This window comes from Heterocephalus glaber, unplaced genomic scaffold (assembly GCF_053883595.1).
Source record: "Heterocephalus glaber isolate CG9 unplaced genomic scaffold, H.glaber_assembly_v1.0 deba00001571, whole genome shotgun sequence".
NCBI classification, from domain to species: domain Eukaryota; kingdom Metazoa; phylum Chordata; class Mammalia; order Rodentia; family Bathyergidae; genus Heterocephalus; species Heterocephalus glaber.
The window spans coordinates 7,866,069-7,883,932 of NW_028258356.1; the positions used below are offsets into that span (position 1 = coordinate 7,866,069).

The following is a 17,864-nucleotide window of genomic DNA, read 5'->3' on the forward strand; positions in this document are numbered from 1 at the left end:
TACTATGGGCACAATCTCTGCTGTTATCTGAGAAATTATTTCTGATTTCATTTTTTCCAGGTCCTCTTTCGTTGCCTGTTCAGGGAGTCCAGGTGGTTGAGTATCAGACTGTTCCATCTCGTTGCCCTTTGGGGTTCCCTTAGGTGATCTGGAATCTGGTTTTGAAACTTATTTATGTGTCTTCTCATTTCAACAGATGCAGCCTGCTGTGCCTTTGTTGAGGCGACTTTTTGCTCACCCAGTGGTCTTGAATTCTCAGCAAGCCACCTAGCAGACTTTACTCTCTGGCTCACCAGTATAGCAGTTCTTGGGTTCAGAGTGGTGGCCTTCTGGATCCCTGAGCTGACCTGCTGTCTGGGTGGGCTTCTGGTTGGGGCCTGAGCACACTTGGGATTGTATGTAGGGATCCTATTGCTGGGGCCCCTATGTAGCTGTTGTCTAGGAGAGCCTTTGGCTGGGGGCTGTGCATCCCACTTCCTGTTGTCTGCGCAGGCTTTGGCTAGGGTCTCCATGCACTTATCAATGGTATTGGGGCAAGCCTCTGGGTATTGCTTGTGTGCCTGTGTAGCTCTTTTCCAGGTGGGTCTTTGCCTGTGGCTGATGGTATGGTGGGCCTCTGGCTGAAGCTTGTGCGCCTGTGCAGCTCTTTTCTGAGTGGGCCTTTGGCTTGGGCTGGTGTGTGGGAGCCTCTGGGGTTGGGCAGAGGCCTGGCTGGGATCTGCCTGTAGCTGCGCCAGTCTGGGCCACACAGCTGCTCCCCAGGATCTACGTGCACTTACTGATAGAATGGCAGGCCTCTTTTATTACATTCTTAATGTGCCAGGAATTGTTTTAACCATGTGAACTGTCTTAGTTACTTTTCTCATTGCTGGGACTAAATACCCGACACCTAAAAGTTGAAGGAGGAAAGGTCATTTCAGCTCATAGTTTGTAGAGGTTTCATTCTATAGCTGGCTGGCTCCAAGGAAGGGCAGTATAGCAGAGAAACAGTTCATGGCATGGCAGGCAGAAAGCAGTGAGCAACAAGCAGCAACAGCCTCCCTTCTTTCTGTCCCTTTATATTCCATCCTGGCTACAAGCTTGTCAATTGGAGCCACTCATACCCAGAGTGGGGGTTCCATTATCCATGCCCTTAATCCCACGGTCACACCCTTAATGCACATTCACACACCCTAATCCAGCCACCTTTGATACTCCCCGCCTATGACCACATGAGGCTGGGGGGACATCTAGATACAAGTTTCACATTGACATTGTGAAAAATATGCTATTAATATTTCCAATTTACAGATGAAACTGAGGCAAAGAATGATCTAATCACTTGCTTAAGACCATAAAGCTTGTAATTAGTGGTGAAGACAGTTCTGAACTAGAATCTGACTCTAGAAACAATCACTTAGTACTACAAACTACTTCTTCACTGGACATCTGACAAAGCATCCCAGTACTATAGGCCAATTGGAAACTCTGATTAACAATAGTAAGAGATGAAGTACCCTGAGTGACAGTTTCTCTAAACAAAGGTGTTGGTAGTGGATTTTTCTGATGCTAGTTTTTTGCCTGAGTTTAGTGCAGGTTACAGTTGGAAGTATATGGCTTTTCAGGTTGTATTATCTGCTTTTAAATAAACAATACTCTCAAAAGTATCCCTGAAAAGAAACTGTGTGTGGTGAATAGCTTATATAGTAATAATGCAAGCACAATCAACAAGATGATGGCACAGCGGCCACTTGTGAATTGAGGGTGAATCTTTCACCCTGAACATGGATTAAAAACGATTAATAATCTAACCCGACCTAGCATGTATTTCATTGTTCTCTCTATAAATATAATTAATAATATACAAAATGATATGCAATAATCAAAGCAGTGGAAGACTACTGATTTATTTATGCAAGGTAAACCTGAACCCTTGGGTAGGGAGTTGTGTCACTGAATTCAGTAATACCAGAAACATTTAGATACTTAAATACTTGCAGCTTGTTCATATTATCTGTATCTTTGTTTTGTGTTACAAATGGAACATACAAGCTGGGTATTATGAGCAACTCCTTGGAAGTATTTTGCAATCATTCTAAACAGTTATGGTTACAGATATAACATGCATTCATTCTTGAAAGCTTAGAAAATACACCTAAGCACAAAGAAGAAAATAAAAATTCTAAGCAGAATATAGTCCCAGGAGCAATAATATTGTCACCTCAGAATCAGTAGGAAATACAAATATTTGGACCCAACCAAGATCTAACAAATGAGAAACTCAGGAGGTGGAGTCAAACAATCTATGTTCCAACACTCCCTCTAGGTGATTTTGTTTATTGAGAACCACATATTTTGCAGGTCTATAACAGGTAAATTAGAAATAACTGAAATAATAGGCAGACATTTCTCAATACTCAAAGATAATTAGTACCAGATAAAGGTGATTTAAAGTAAGTCTACTGAGGAATCCAGAAAAAATAAAAGAATTTTTAAAAAAGGGAGATAACTTGAAAGTAGAAGGGAGATTTTTAGAGAAAAGGAAGGGAATCAGGGAAGGGGGAAGAAAAGGAGAAAGGAGTTAATGGGGGGTGGAGAGGTCAAGGTATATTATATTCATATACAAATATGCCAAAACAAAATCCACTGTTCTGTATAATTAATATGCACCAATAAAAATAATAAAGTGAATCTAATACTACCATATTAGTTTTTCTTACTCAAAGCAAAGTCCAGAGACCAACAGAATTCACATTCCTGGGAGCTTGTTAGAAACCCAGAATCTAGGGTCCCTACCCTGACCTAATTAAATCAGAATGGGTATTTTAACAAGATTTGTAGCTGATCTCTATGCACATTAACATGTAAGAAGCTTGGTTATAGAAAGTAATTTTTAAAGTATTTCATTTGGAATGAATTTTTAAAATGATATTTTGGTTTTTCTTTTGGACAAAATTGTATGACAGTGAAATACATCCTTCACTTTATGTTTAGCTTTTGTACTATCATAACTTTTGTGACAAAAATAATTTGAGTTTTGTTATTTTCTAGATCCTTCTTTTCATCTTTTATAATCAAATCCTTCTCTTGTGAAGTATGCATCATCTTCCCTTCTTATTTTTCTTAGTAGATGTTCTCAGCTCTAGCACCTCACTTGTCAAAAGATAGCTTTTGATGACTCTATAGTTTTCCAACATTGTGTTCACTGACTTCATGAAACACATCTCGTTTTTTTAAAAAAATCCACTTTAGGTCAATTTCCATTACATTTATGTACATTTACATCCAACGTTCAGGGAGTAGCTTCCTTCAGCATGTTGACAGGATAGTGAGGAGGGAAGTCAGTGTTAAGCTGGAAAATGCTTGCACAGGAACTAATTTGATAAATGGCCTGGTCATTAGTGAAAATGTCTATATTGCATTTGTAAAAGGCCGTGGCAGACCAAGACAGAAGAGATGGCCAAGATCTCCACTTAAGGTGGTAGAAATCTTTAAGTGTCGAATATTGAGGAGGAGCTTTGCCATTGGCTGGTCAAGAAGGAAGAGGCAGAATGTCTGCATTGTTACACCATAGAGTTCAAACTTCAGAAGACTTGGGTTAAGCAGTATTATTTACTCTGCACATGATCATGTCTTTACCTATCCTCTCTGATCATCCCAAACTAATGAAATACGCTTTAGGTTTTATAAATTCAGGTTACGCTGTTTTCCAGATGCCCTGGCAGCTCATACAGGGCTTGTGAAAAATTGAACCAAACTCTCTGAGAACTAAAGTCCCAGCTTTCTTATCTGATTTGGGGAAGGCCACTTTGAGGGGAATCAGAAGGTGTCCCCAATGTGGCACATACAATGGAACCTGGGGACTGAGCTGTAAGAACAAGACATGTGGGACCATTTTCCGCTATGGTGCACGAAAGCAGCCTAGTGTTGAAGCTGTCAAAATCATCACTGGCTCTGATCTGCAGGTCTACTCAGTTCGGCAGAGAGACTGCGGCCCTGATTACCGATGCTTTGTGGAGCTAGGTGTTTCACAAACGACAATCCAGACCGTAGATGGGACGATCATCACTCAGCTGAGCTCTGGACGGTGTTATGTCCCCTCCTGCTTGAAAGCTGCCACCCAAGGTGTTGTGGAAAACCAGTGCCAGCATATCAAGCTGGCAGTGAACTGCCAGGCGGAGGCCACCCCTCTGACTGAAGAGTTCAGTCCTGAATGCCATGCAAGCTTCCGCAGAAACCAAACAGACCATCGGGCAACTGGCCACAGAACCCACGGGTCCTCTGGTACAGAGGATCACCAAAAACATCCTGGTGGTGAAATGCAAGGCAAGCCAGAAGCATAGTTTGGGGTATTTGCATACATCTTTTGTGCAGAAAATCAATGCCAAAAGCTTGCCTGAGCATCGCTTCTTCTGCTCCTGCCAGTCTCTGAAATCGCACAAGTCAAGTGCTTGTAAGGATGATGCAGCCCAGACATGCATTCATTTCTTTGCTTGTATCTGTGCCTTTGCCAGTGACGAGACATTGGCTCAGGAATTCTCAGACTTCCTAAATTTTGATTCCAGCGGTCTTAAAGAGATTATTGTGCCCCAATTAGGTTGTCATTCGGAGTCAACTGTATCAGCTTCTGAGTCTACTGGCTCTAAGCCAAAGAAGAGGAAAAAGGATGAAGTATCTGGTGCACAGATGAATAGTTCACTAATGCCTCAAGACGCAGTGAGCAGTAATCTAAGGAAGAGTGGCCTGAAAAAGCCTGTGGTTGCTTCTTCATTAAAAAGGCAGTCCTGTGGTCAGCTGTTAGATGAGGCACAAGTGACTTTATCCTTCCAAGATTGGCTGGCCAGTGTCACTGAGCGAATCCATCAAACCATGCACTATCAGTTTGATGGCAAACCTGAGCCACTGGTATTCCACATTGCTCAGTCCTTTTTTGTTGCCCTGCAACAGAGAATATCCATAGGAAGTGCAAAAAAATGGCTCCCCAACTCCACCACAGCTTTTGTTTGAAAAGATGCCTTGCCACTGGGAACATTTTCCAAGTATACCTGGCATATCACTAATATCCTGTAAGTTAAACAAATCTTAGATACTCCAGAGATGTCCTTGGAAATTACCCATAGTTTTATCCAGAACCGAGATGGGACTTATGAGCTATTTAAATGCCCTAAAGTGGAAGTAGAGAACATAGCAGAAACCTATGGCCGAATAGAAAAGCAACCAGTGCTGCGACCCTTGGAGCTAAAAACTTTCCTCAAAGTTGGCAATACTTCCTCAGATCAAAAGGAGCCAATACCTTTCATCATTGAGTGGATCCCAGATATCCTTCCCCAATCCAAGGTTGGTGAGCTTTGGATCAAATTTGAGTACGGTCACCACCGGAACAGGCATGTGGCAGACTACCAAGACCAGAGGCCCCCCCGGACCAGCCACTGGAACTGGCCCCTCTGACCACTATCACTTTCCCTTGAGACAAGAGTATTTTGCTGCTAAATTTGCACATCCCCAACCCTGACCACTTCAAATACTAGATGGTCCTCTTCCTTAGTGAATTGTTCTTAGCTAAGATTCCATTTCTCAGAGAATTCAAGTGGGTTTTATTGAGGAAAAATTCTTATAAATAGCCTTTTCAGTGCTGCTGTATACAGTCTTCATTATAAATTGGGCAGGATTTCTGGCTAGAGTTTTAAAAGGAAGAAAAACCCGGCTCACTTTCTTTAAAGTTTATTTCAATGTTTTTCTAATTCTTTCAGAAGTTAGCAGCACTCAGCCTTACACTAATAGTGTTGGAAAGTTAATATTTCTCTGGTTAGGACAAAATGTAAAGGACCATCCTTGCTCTGGCCATGCTCTTTATTCTGTTCTCAAATAAAGCACAGTGTCACTAGTTTTTCCAAATGATGAAAAAAAAAAAAAAGAAAAAAGAAAATGTCTATATTATGATAACTATTTGCTGCCTTAGATAACATAACTGGGCAGGCAGGCTAATAAAAATCCTGATAGCAATGACCTAATATTAAGGGTGTTTATTACTGGGCAATGAGAGTCCAGGTAATTTTTATTTCCTTCTTTGTGCTTATCTCAATTTTTTTAACTTTCTAGAATGAATATGTTATTTTTGCTAGCAGGAAAAATATCTGTGAACAATTTCTAAAAGTGACATACAATTTATATTTAATAAAATACAGAGATTTAAGTATTCAGAATTTCAACAGTTGTATACACTGTTGTAACTACCACTCCAGATAGGATATGAAACATTCCATCACCCACATGGTTTCTTTGTATCCTTTAAAGACAGAGATTAACCTAATATAGCATTCCTCCTATAATATACACGGGGCCCTCCAAGGCTTTCTCACCTCTCCAGAGGTTTCAATATGTTAGCAAATGGACATTTTCATTGTTCTCAACCACAAAATGTTAAGTATACAAAGGTGGTCAGTGCTGCATTCTGCGTTTCTTTTCATATACCCCTTGTGTATTTCTAATTCATAGTATGCATAGAAAATGAGAAGCACATTTTCCTCTCATAATATCCCTTCCCCCACACCCTTACTTTTCTGCGTTTTCCTTCCTGCTTTGAAATAGCTCCTGTGCTGCCAGTAGAGGATTCTATTAAAATGAAAGCTTTATCCCTGCAAAGGAGACAAAAGGCTCCAGGGAGGAAGAGGTTGAACCCTTCTACCCCATACTGTGCACCCACACACCCATGCTCATACTTGTCTCTCAAATGTATTTCTTTTTTTTTTTCTCAAATGTATTTCTTACTGCTCTGGTTTATGGTCATGACAAAACCAGTAAAAATAATGCTGATTAAAATATAATTAAGGGGTTGGGGATGTAGCTTAGTAATAGAGTGCTTGCCTAGGACTCAAGGCTTTGAGTTTGATCCTAGGACAGCAAAACTAAGTAAGTAAAATAATTTAAGTAGACATGAGTACACTGAACCCAGGTTAATTATAGTAATGAAAAATTGGAAACTATCTTGCAACAGAAAAGTGTTAAATTATTGCACAGCTGCTTAGTGGAATGCTGTACAGCCATTAAAAGTAACTTTTTGGAAGATATATGATATATTTAGAGATACATTAATAACACAATTTAAACTACGGAGAGGGAGAGGAAGAGTGAGAGAACTAGAATAACTAGAAAAAATATGTTTAAAAATAAAAGGGCTTATCTCTGTAAGGTGAGATTTTCTTCCTTTATATGGTTCTGTATTTTATTAATTTTTATGACAAATATGGTACTTTTATAATTAAATAAAAATCCATGTGAAAAATATGATTATTTTAAGTATGCTGACATTCTAGTCAGCATCTACTGATGATAATATTTATTCTCAAATACACCTTAGGTTAAAATGTATCTTTCTAATGAAATTTTAGTTTTAAAGTGTTTCCTTGTACTTTTCTTTTAAGGTGTTATTTATAATTAGCTTTTGGGGGGTTTAAAGTCTAATGTTTACGGAAGGGTTTTCAAATATATATCTATATATTTATAGCTATTTACCATGCTTTTATACATTGTTTCATCTAATCTAGAAAATAACCCTGTGAGTTTGTTTTATCCCTTTTTCAGAGGGCAGCCAAGGCTCAGAGCTGTTAAGAAATGTAACCAAAATTAGTGGTAGTGTGAAAGTTATCAGAATCAACTTGTGTTAACCATAACACACACAAGAAATAAATAAAGCCTGAAGGTCATGAAGGAAGGGTCTTTACTCTTGACTGCCTGAGGGTAACTACCACAAATGACTCAGAATCACAACCTCACACAAAAATACTTCTGCAAGGACATCTGACCTACACTTGTCTGTTCAGCTTCAGACTGACATTACCCTTGTTATTAATCATTGGGACCAAAGATTATTGTTTCAAAATAGCTTGTTGAATCATCTGTACCCACGGAGCATGCATTGGATTCCACAAACACATCCCTTACTTTTCTACTGAAGAATTTTATTTTAGCGTTATAGTAGCCAGCTGTGCGATTCAGTACCTTTGCCTGAGGGATATGGGAAGCACTATTTGTGTTTAGCCACTTGGTAAGATGAATGCAAAGTGTGTGCACCTGTGCAAAATTGTCAACCATGGATTTACACCCACATTATGCTCCACCTAACAGGTTTTGCATATGTTTACCTGAGCATCACAGAGGGTATAATACACCTACACCTGTGTGAGTGTCTTTGATTGTGCTATTCTGGCTGCCTCGATACTCTGAATTAAGTAAAAACATTTACCTTTCATGGTCATTTTGATCTTGTGGAAGAGCCAGAAGTCACACAGTGCCAGATCCAATGAATAAGATAGATGAGGACATATCATCAGGTTTTTTTTTTTTCTCATTGGGAATTGTACCTTTATATAATGCATCTTGGTTCTTATTTTTTCCCCATTCCTAGCCCTCCCTTCACACCCTCCACCCTTCCCTATTTACAAAGACTTTATTTCCATTTTTTCCATTTATCATCAGGTTTTTACAAGCCTGTCTTTCTATTGCATGGCACTCACCAGAAACATTCACCACAATTTTTTTTTTTTTGGTACCGGAGATCAAACTCAGGTCCTTGTGCTTGCAAGGCAGGCAGCAGAACCACTGAGCTAAATCCCTGGCCCTCACCACATTTTTTAATCACACTTCATAAAGACACACAAAAGGGGAATTCTAGAAGTGGTTCAAAAAGTGGCAAGAATAATGGAATAAGTGTATTCGAAGTGTGGGAGGGGGGAGGACTTTGAGTAGGATTAATTGAAATGTGACTCTTACTACAATAATTTTTAAAAATTTAAGGAGTCACCATATGTTTTGATCACATTGGATATGTAAGTTGCTAGCCTCAACTAATGGACTCCAAAACACATATAAACTCAATTTAACAGACAGATTAAGAATACAGTCTGTGGCAAGGTTATTCTCTTCCAGTCTTCAAACTATTCTCCAAAGGGAAGGGGACTAAGAAATGGAGGAAGGAGTAAGAGAGGAGAGAGGAAGGGGATAAAAAAGAATCGAAGTGTATTATAGACGTGTACCAACTCCTCATGAGGAATGTAATCATTATGCACAGCAACATGTACTAATAAAAATTTTTTTTAAATTAAAAACAAACAAGCCCTGCTGGCCAATTCTGGGACCACTTACTAGTATAGAGGAATCTTGTATGTCATCCTGGGTCACCCCTTGGTTGGTCGAATCATTTCTTCTGAGAATCAACTTCAATTAGACTATTCATCCACAGATGCCTGCTTCCATTCTTATTGAGCAACTAGTCTTTTATAATTGGACTCTAAACAAAATTGAAGCTCACTCACTACATGACTGATGTACCTCAACTACTGAGTATATTTCCTGTGATATTTGTTCTCATTATTCTCCTCCTCTTTAAGAAAACAACAACAAAAAAAATAAGTACGGCAATATACTATGTCCTTGAACATACTTTGATCATCTTTTTATTTTAACCATACAAAAACTGCGCCTAATTATTTATATCCCAATGTGCCTGCAGAACTTCAACAAGCAGAGATGTTTGAACCAGAATAATGTTAAACATATATGTTCTCAAATTTATTTTCACTGTTGCTTCTCAGAACTATGAAAATATTTCTTTTTTTAAATTGTTAAATGTTTCTTTTTTAATGTTGAAATAAAAAAATATTTATTACAGTAAAGACACATTGCCATTAATTCCCCTCAAAATACTCCCCCCTTGCTTTAAACATACTTATCCTATTGTTCTTGTCACTTTTTTTGCTTTTGTTAGTACATATTTACAGTACATAATGATTACATTCAGTGTAAGGGATTGGTACAGTACTGTACATATTTCAATTCCCTTTTTCCCTCCTCCTTACATCTCCCTTTTATTTTTCCAGTATCAAATGTATTTATTTTTTATCATATATCATATAATTATCATGTATAATTATCATATATACAGACTGAAAACCAGACTAATAGGCCAAAGAATATATAAAACATGTAAGACAGTTGTACTAAGGTACACTTTTAGATACATTGTCTGCTGGATTACAATATTTTTTTCTTTCTCCTATTTTTTCTTTTTCCTATTACCTGCCTTATATTTTGTAATATATATGTTGAATTTTTCATATAAGAGAAACCATATGATATTTAAGGTTGTGTGTCTGAGTTACATCACTTAACGTTATGGTCTCAAAGTACATCCATTTTTCTACAAATAATTCAAATTTATCCTTCTTTATGGCAGATAGGAACTCCATTGTGTATAAATAACATTTTTTATGCATTCATCTGTTGATGAACATTAGACTGTTTCCAAAATTTAGCTATTATGAATTGCAAAACTATTTGGTATTTACACATGTGTGTCCTATTTATTTCACTTAAGAGTATGACCTCAATATGCATCCATTTACCTATAAATGTCTCTAGTTTCTCATTCTTTATGTCTGAGTAGTACTCCATTTTACAAAAAAAACACATCTTCTTTATCCAGTTTTCAGTTAATGGGCACTTGGGCTGTTTCCAAGCTTTTGCTATTACAAACTGTGCCTCTATAAACATGGGTGCACGTATATTGCTGTGGTATGATTCTTTTAATTCTTTTTGGAAGATACCCAGCAGGGGGATAGCTAGGTCAAACGGGACCTCTAGTCCTAGTTCTTTGAGGTATCTCCATAATGATGTTCACAGTGGTTACACAGTGGGAGTCTGCAGTCCCACCAACAATGGAGAAGGGTTTCTTTCTCTTCACACCCCCACCAGCATTTGTTATTGGTTGATTTCTTGATAGCAGCCATTCTTTCTGGGGTGAGGTGGAATCTCAGTGTTGTTTTCATCTGCATCTCTCGAATGACCAGTGATGTTGAACATTTTTTCATATGTTTATTTGCTGCTTTTACTTCTTTGTCTGAGAAATGTCTGATCATTTCAGATGCCCATTTTTGAATGGATCTTTAAATTTGGGGGGTCTGATTTTTTTCAGTTCTTTATATATTCTTGATAGTAGTCTTTTGTCTGAGTTACAGCTGCTAAAATTTTTTCCCACATTGTAGGTTGTTGTCTCTTAGCTCTGTTGGTGGTTTCTCTTGCAGTGCAGAAGCTTTTTAATAAAATGAGATCCCAGTTGTTGATTCTTTGTGCTAGTTCCCGTGCGACTGAAGTTTTTGTTCATATAATCTTTTGCTACCCCAATGTCTTCAAGAGTTCTACCTAACCTATCTTCCAGCAGGTTTATTGTTTCTGTTTTAATATTTAGATCTTTGAACCATTTCGATTTTACTCTAGTGTATGGTGAAAGATATGATTCTAATTTTAATCTTTGGCAAGTTCAGGCCCAGTTTTTCCAGCACCATATACTAAAGAGGCTGTTTTTCCTCCACAGAGGGTGTTTGGCTCCTTTGTCAAAGATGAGGTGGCTTAGTATGTCTGCAGTTGTTTCTGCATCTTCTAATCTGTTCCACTGGTCCACAAGTCTGTTTCTCTTTGCCAGTACTATGCTGTTTTTATCACAGTGGTTTTGTAGTATAGTTTCAAGTTGGGGATTGTGATACCCCCTGCCTTGTCTTTGTTGCCTAGAATTGCTTTTGCTATCCTGGGTCTCTTATGGCTCCAAATGAATTTTTGGATTGTTTTCTCTAGTTCTGTGGAATATGCTGTTGGGGTTTCAATTAGGAATGCATTGAATCTATACAGCAGTTTTTGTAGTATGACCATTTTCACTATATTGGTTCTTCCTACCCAGGAACAAGGGATGTCTTTCCATTTTCTAATATCCTCTTTGATCTCTTTTTTCAGAGTGCTATAGTTTTTCAAAGTAGAGGTCTTTTGCTTCTTTCATTAGATTGATTCCTAGATATTTCATTTTTTTGGATGCTATTGTGAAAGGAACTGTTTCCTCAATTTCTCTCTTAATGAGTCTGTTGTTTGTGTACAGAAGGCTGTTGATTTTTGTGTATTGACCTTATATACAGCTACTCTACTGAATCTGGTTATTAAGTTTAGGCGTCTTTTGGTGGAGTTTTTGGGGTCTTCTATGTAAAGTATCATATCATCAGCAAATAATGACAGTTTCACTTCTTCATTTCCTATCTTTATTCCTTTTATTTCTCTTTTTCTAATTGCCATGGCTAATGTTTCCAAAACTATATTGAACAGGAGTGGTGATAGTGGACATCCTTGACCTATTCCTGATTGTAATGTGAAAGATTTCAGTTTTTGAACATTTAATATGATGTTGGCTGTTGTTTTCTCATAGATGGCTTTTATCAGGTTGAGATAAAGACTATCTATTCCAATTTTCTGTAGGTTTTTTTTTAAATCACAAATGGATGTTGGATTTTGTCAAATGCTTTTTCACCATTTGTTGAGATGATCATATGGTTTTTGTCCTTGACTCTGTTAATATAGCCTATTACTTTTATTGATTTACATATGTTAAACCATCCATGCACCCCTGAGATGAATCCAACTTGGTCAGGGTATATGATCTTCTTGATGATTCTCTGTATTCTGTTTGCCAGTATCTTATTGAGGATTTTTATGTCTGTTCATTAGGGAGTTTGGCCTGTAGTTCTCTTTTTCTGTTGGGTCTTTCTCTGCTTTTGGGACCAAGGTAATGCTTGCTTCCACAAATGAGTTTGGGAGTACTGCATCCCTTTCAATTTCATTAAAGAGTTTGAGAAGTAGTGGCATTAGCTCTTCCCTAAATTTCTTGTAAAATTCAGCAGTAAAGCCATCAGGGCCTGGTCTTTTCTTTGTTGGTAAGTTTTTAATTACTTTTTCAATTTCATTGGTTGATATTGGGTTGTTCAGAACTTTTAGGTCTTCTTCATTCAACTTTGGTAATTCATATGTATCTAGGAATCTGTGCATTTCTTCTGTATTGTCCATCTTATTGGCGTATAGATTCTGGAAGTAGGCATTGATGATCCTCTGGATTTCTGCTGGATCTGTTGTAATTTCACACTTTTCATTCCTAATTGCATGGATTTGAGCCTTTCCTTTCCTTTTTTTGATATGGTTGGCTAAGGGTTTATCAATTTTATTTATTTTTTCAAAGAACCAACTCTTTGATTCATTGATCTTTTTGTATTGTTCTCTTAGTCTCCATTGCATTAATTTCTACTCTGATCTTTATAATTTCCTCCCTTGTACGAGCTTTGGGTTTGTCTTGCTTTTCTTTTTCTAGGAGCTTGAGGTTCAGCATTGGTTGTTTATTTGAGCTTGTTCTGTTTTCCTGATATCAGCATTCACTAATATGAATTTTCCTCATAGGACTGCTTTCATTGTGTCCCACAAGTTCCAGTATGGGCGGCTCACGAGTGGCCTTGCGAGCTCAGCCTGGGATTGAGTGCTGGCTGCGCTGGGAAAGGCTCGGCAGCTGCTGGTGCACCGAGGGCCGGCCCATGACTGGATAAAATTGCTGATTACAATTGCCCTCTGTAAATTCTTGTCATCTCATTCAGATTTGGAAAGAAAATTCCGGTGTCATACCTAGTGAGAGTAATGGGCTTTCAAGAGGTAGTCCATCTACGAAAAACAGACTTTCCTTGAAGTTTTTTCAGAAAAAGAAAACTAAGAGAGCCTTAGATTTTACAGACTCTCAAGGAAATGAAGAAAAAGCTTCTGAATATAGAGGATCAGAAATTTACGAAGTTGTTCCTGCAGCACAGTCCTCACCTATAGTCTGTGAGAAGAGAGAAAACTTGCTGCCGTTTGTGGGACGCAATAATCTTGGCAATATTTGTTATCTTAACAGTGTACTTCATGTATTATGTTTTTGTCCTGGTTTTAAATCTGGAGTGAAGCACTTATTTAATATTATTTCAAAGAAGAAAAAGGCGCTAAAGGATGAAGCCAATCAAAAAGACAAGGGAGAGCCGGGGATTTAGCTCAACGGTTCCAGCGCCTGGCTGGCAAGCGCAAGATCCCGAGTTCAATCCCTGGTACCAAAAAAAAAAAAAAAAAAAAAAGACAAGGGAAATAGCAAAGAAGATTCTTTGGCCGAGTTATGAACTTATATGCAGTTTACAGTCCTTAATCATTTCAGTGGAACAGCTTCAGGCTAGTTTCCCCCTAAATCCAGAGAAATACACTGATGAGCTTGCTACTCAGCCAAGACGACTGCTTAACACACTCAGGGAACTCAACCCTATATACGAAGGATATCTACAGCATGATGCACAGGAAGTATTACAGTGTATTTTGGGAAACATTCAAGAAACATGACAACTCCTAAAAAAAAGAAGTAAAAAAATGTGACAGAATTATCTACAAAGGTAGGAGAAAAACCTCATCAGAGGAAGTGAGTGGAATTAACAGCATGGAAATGGACAATATGAAGAATTCTGAGGACTATAAAGAAAAACCTCCAAAAGGGAATGGGAAAAGAAAAAGTGACACTGAATTTGGTAATGTGAAGAAAAAGTCAGAGTTTCCAAGGAACACCAGTCATTGGATGAGAACCAGAGACAAACGAGATCAAAAAGGAAAGCTACTGCGGATACACTGGAGAGTCCTCCTAAAGTAATCCCCAAGTTTGTTTCTGAAATTGAGAGCATAAGACCCTCAACAAAAGAAGTCAAGAGTTAAAATAAATTGGTTAAAGTCTGCAACGAAGCAACCCAGCACTCTTTCTAAATTCTGTAGTCTGGCAAAACTAACAGCAAGCCAGGTATCCAAAGGACAGTCTAAAGAAAGCAAGTCTGATCTTGAAGAGGACTTTGGGAAGTACAAAAGTGACAATACAACTCAAGGTTGTGGACTTGAATTTCCAGAAGACATCAAACCTATAGATGTTAATGAAGTTAAGCCCATAAACAGAGGTGTAGTGCAAATTGGCTTTGAATTAGTGGAAAAATTATTTCAAGGTCAGCTGGTATTGACAACTTGTTGCTTGGAATGTGAAATGTGAAAGTCTGACAGAAAGAAGAGAAGATTTCCAGGACATCAGTGTACCAGTACAAGAAGACGGGCTTTCCAAAGTAGAGGAGAGTTCTGAAATTTCTCCAGAGCCAAAACAGAAATGAAGACCTTGAGGTGGGCAATTTCACAGTTTGCCTCAGTGGAGAGGATTGTAGGAGAAGTTAAATATTTCTGTGAAAATTGCCATCATTACACTGAAGCTGAACAAAGTCTTCAGTTTGACAAAATGCCTGAAGTTATAACCATTCATTTGAAGTGCTTTGCTGCTAGAGGCTTAGAGGTTGATTATTACAGTGGTGGACTTTCCAACATCAGCACTCCCTTACTGACACCTCTTAAGTTTTTGCTAGAAGAATGGAGCACAAGGCCAACCAATGACAGCTATGGATTATTTGCAGTTGTAATGCACAGTGGCATTACAATTAGCAGTGGCCATTACATTGCTTCTGTTAAAGTCATCGACCTCAGCAGCTTAGAACTGGACAAGGAGAATTTTGTGGTTGACTAGATGTGTGAAGTGAGTAAGCCAGAGCCACTTGTGTGCAATTAAGGAAGCAAGGGGTGCAGTTGAAAATTATGACAATGAAGAAGTGTCCATGAGAGTTGGTGGAAATACACAGCCAAGTAAAGTTTTGAACAAAAAAATGTAGAAGCTATTAGACTTCTTAGAGGACAAAAGAGCAAAGCAGATTATGAGCTCTATAACAAAGCGTCTAAGCCTGATAAGGCTGCTGGCACAGCATTTGCTGAAAGTAGGAGTTCTGAGACTAACAGTACTAATGAGACCCATGAAGTGGACAGGAACCAGGAATCCAGTGACCAAACAGGCATTTCCATGAGTGGATTTGAGAACAAAATTTCCTGTGCAGTTCAAATTTTAAAGGAGTATGAGGGGAAGTGGCTGCTTTTTGATGATTCTGAAGTGAAAGTTACCCAAGAGAAGGACTTTCTGAATTCTCTTTCCCCTTCTACATCTCCTACATCTACTCCTTACTTGCTATTTTATAAGAAATTATAGAGTGGGTGTACTTTCCCTGTGTATATATTAAAGAGGCCTGGCCAACATTGGTAATGTTGATTACAGCAATCTTTTAGCTTATCTTTTAAAGCTATCAGATATTATGGGTCTCTGTAGGTTTTTATATAATAGTGAGATTTGAAATACTGAAAAACCATGTTAATTTTTAGAATTCATTTTCCTTCATAGAGACAAGTGATGTGTTAGTTCCTGGCAACAAACATATAGATTCTGAATTGTATTATTCAAAATGGAAGCATTTAAACCTTTTGGACTTACACCAATCTTTTGTGTTTGTTTTTTAAAATAAAGTGCTTGTATTTGTATTCTCCATGTTTGGAGAAATTATCTACATTTATAGGTCTGTGCTTTCCTGCCTAAGAAGCAGAATCTCATTCAGTACATTTAGTTTGATCACTTGTGAAGCCTGATCTCTGATGGGCCATAGCAGAAGCACAAAACCTAGAATGTGTGTATTCACTTTGGGGTATGCTTTTTGTGCCTTGAATCACTTTGGAAAGTGTCCCAGAAAAACCAGATGGTCCCCTTTATCTTCACAAGAATTTTATATATATTTATGGAGATGATTCTGTACTCTAGTACATCTTTTTGGGCATGGACTGATTTGTATCTCTTCATACTCATTCTGCACAATCTATGCATAATACATCAAACTTAAGAGAGGTATGACCTTGAATTTAACCTGGAGATCAATAAAATTTAAATTGTAAAAAAAAAAAAAAGTTCCAGTATGTTGACTGACATTGTCTTTTAATTATAGAAACTTTCTAATTTCTTCTTTAATTTCGTCTGTCACCCATTGGTTGTTTAGGAGGGTGTTATTCAACTTCCATGTGTTTGTGAAGTTCTTGTGGATTCTTTTGCTATTAATCTCCAATTTCATTGCACTATGATCTGACAATATACAAGGGATAACTTCAATTCCTTTACATTTACTTAAGCATGTTCTATGAGCTAGCATGTGGTCTATTTTGGAGGACGACTTGTGTGCAGCTAAGAAGAATGTGTATTCTGGTTTTGTGGGGTGGAACACTCTGTAGACATCTATTAAGTGCATTTGTTCAAGAGTTTGATTGACTTGTATTTTGTTGTTGATTTTTTGTCTAGTTGATCTGTCTATTTGTGACAGCAGGGTATTGAGGTCCCCCACTACTATTGTATTAGTGCTTATTTGGTTTTTCATGTCCATTAATACTTGTTTTATATAGTTGGGTGCACTAGTATTTGGTGTATATATATTTATGATTGTCATCTCTTCCTCTTGGATTGTTCCCTTTACAAGGATGTAGTGACCTTCTTTGTCTCTCTTAATTAGTTTTGTTATGTTGTCTACAAATAGGACAGCTACCCCTGTTTTTTTTCTGGTTTCCCGTCCTTTTACTTTCAGTCTATGAATTTCTTTTTGAATTTAGTGTGTTTCTTGTATACAGCATCTTACTGGATCTTGCTTCTTGACCCATTCTGCCAGTCTAGTTTTTTTTGTTTTTTGGGGTTTTTTTTTTTTTGGTACCGGGGATCAAACTCAGGTCCTTGTGCTTTGCAAGGCAGATGGCAGAACCACAGAGCTAAGTCTCAGGCCCAGTCTGTTTATTTTGATTGGTGAATTTGATTGGTGAATTGAGGCCATTGACATTGATGATTGTAATTGATATGTACTGATTTATCCTTGTCATGATATTTTCCTATTGTTGGCTCTTTTACTCATTTTTCTCCCTTTTCCATTTAATTTCTTGCCTTGTCTGATGGCTTCATTCTGTTGGGCTTCATGGAATGTGACCCTCATTGTCTTTTTCCAGGATATTGTTTAGATTTTTTTTGTACCAGGGATCAAACTCAGGACCTTGTGCTTGCCAGGCAGGCACAGCACCACTGAGCTATATCCCTAGCCTTATGTTTAGAATTTTTTGGCGTGCTGGTTTGGTATTCAGGTAGTTCC

The 17,864-nt window shown here is 38.0% G+C and overlaps 1 long non-coding RNA gene and 2 pseudogenes across 4 annotated transcripts in view; all 3 read left to right on the forward strand.

The window, feature by feature from the left end:
- LOC110349222 (uncharacterized) overlaps positions 1–17,864 on the forward strand; it is a 158,207-nt gene that overhangs the window by 84,184 nt on the left and 56,159 nt on the right. The window lies entirely within an intron of this gene.
- LOC101718424 (uncharacterized protein C2orf42 pseudogene) lies at positions 3,726–6,778 on the forward strand (annotated as a pseudogene).
- Positions 14,148–15,939, forward strand: LOC101718091 (ubiquitin carboxyl-terminal hydrolase 1 pseudogene; annotated as a pseudogene).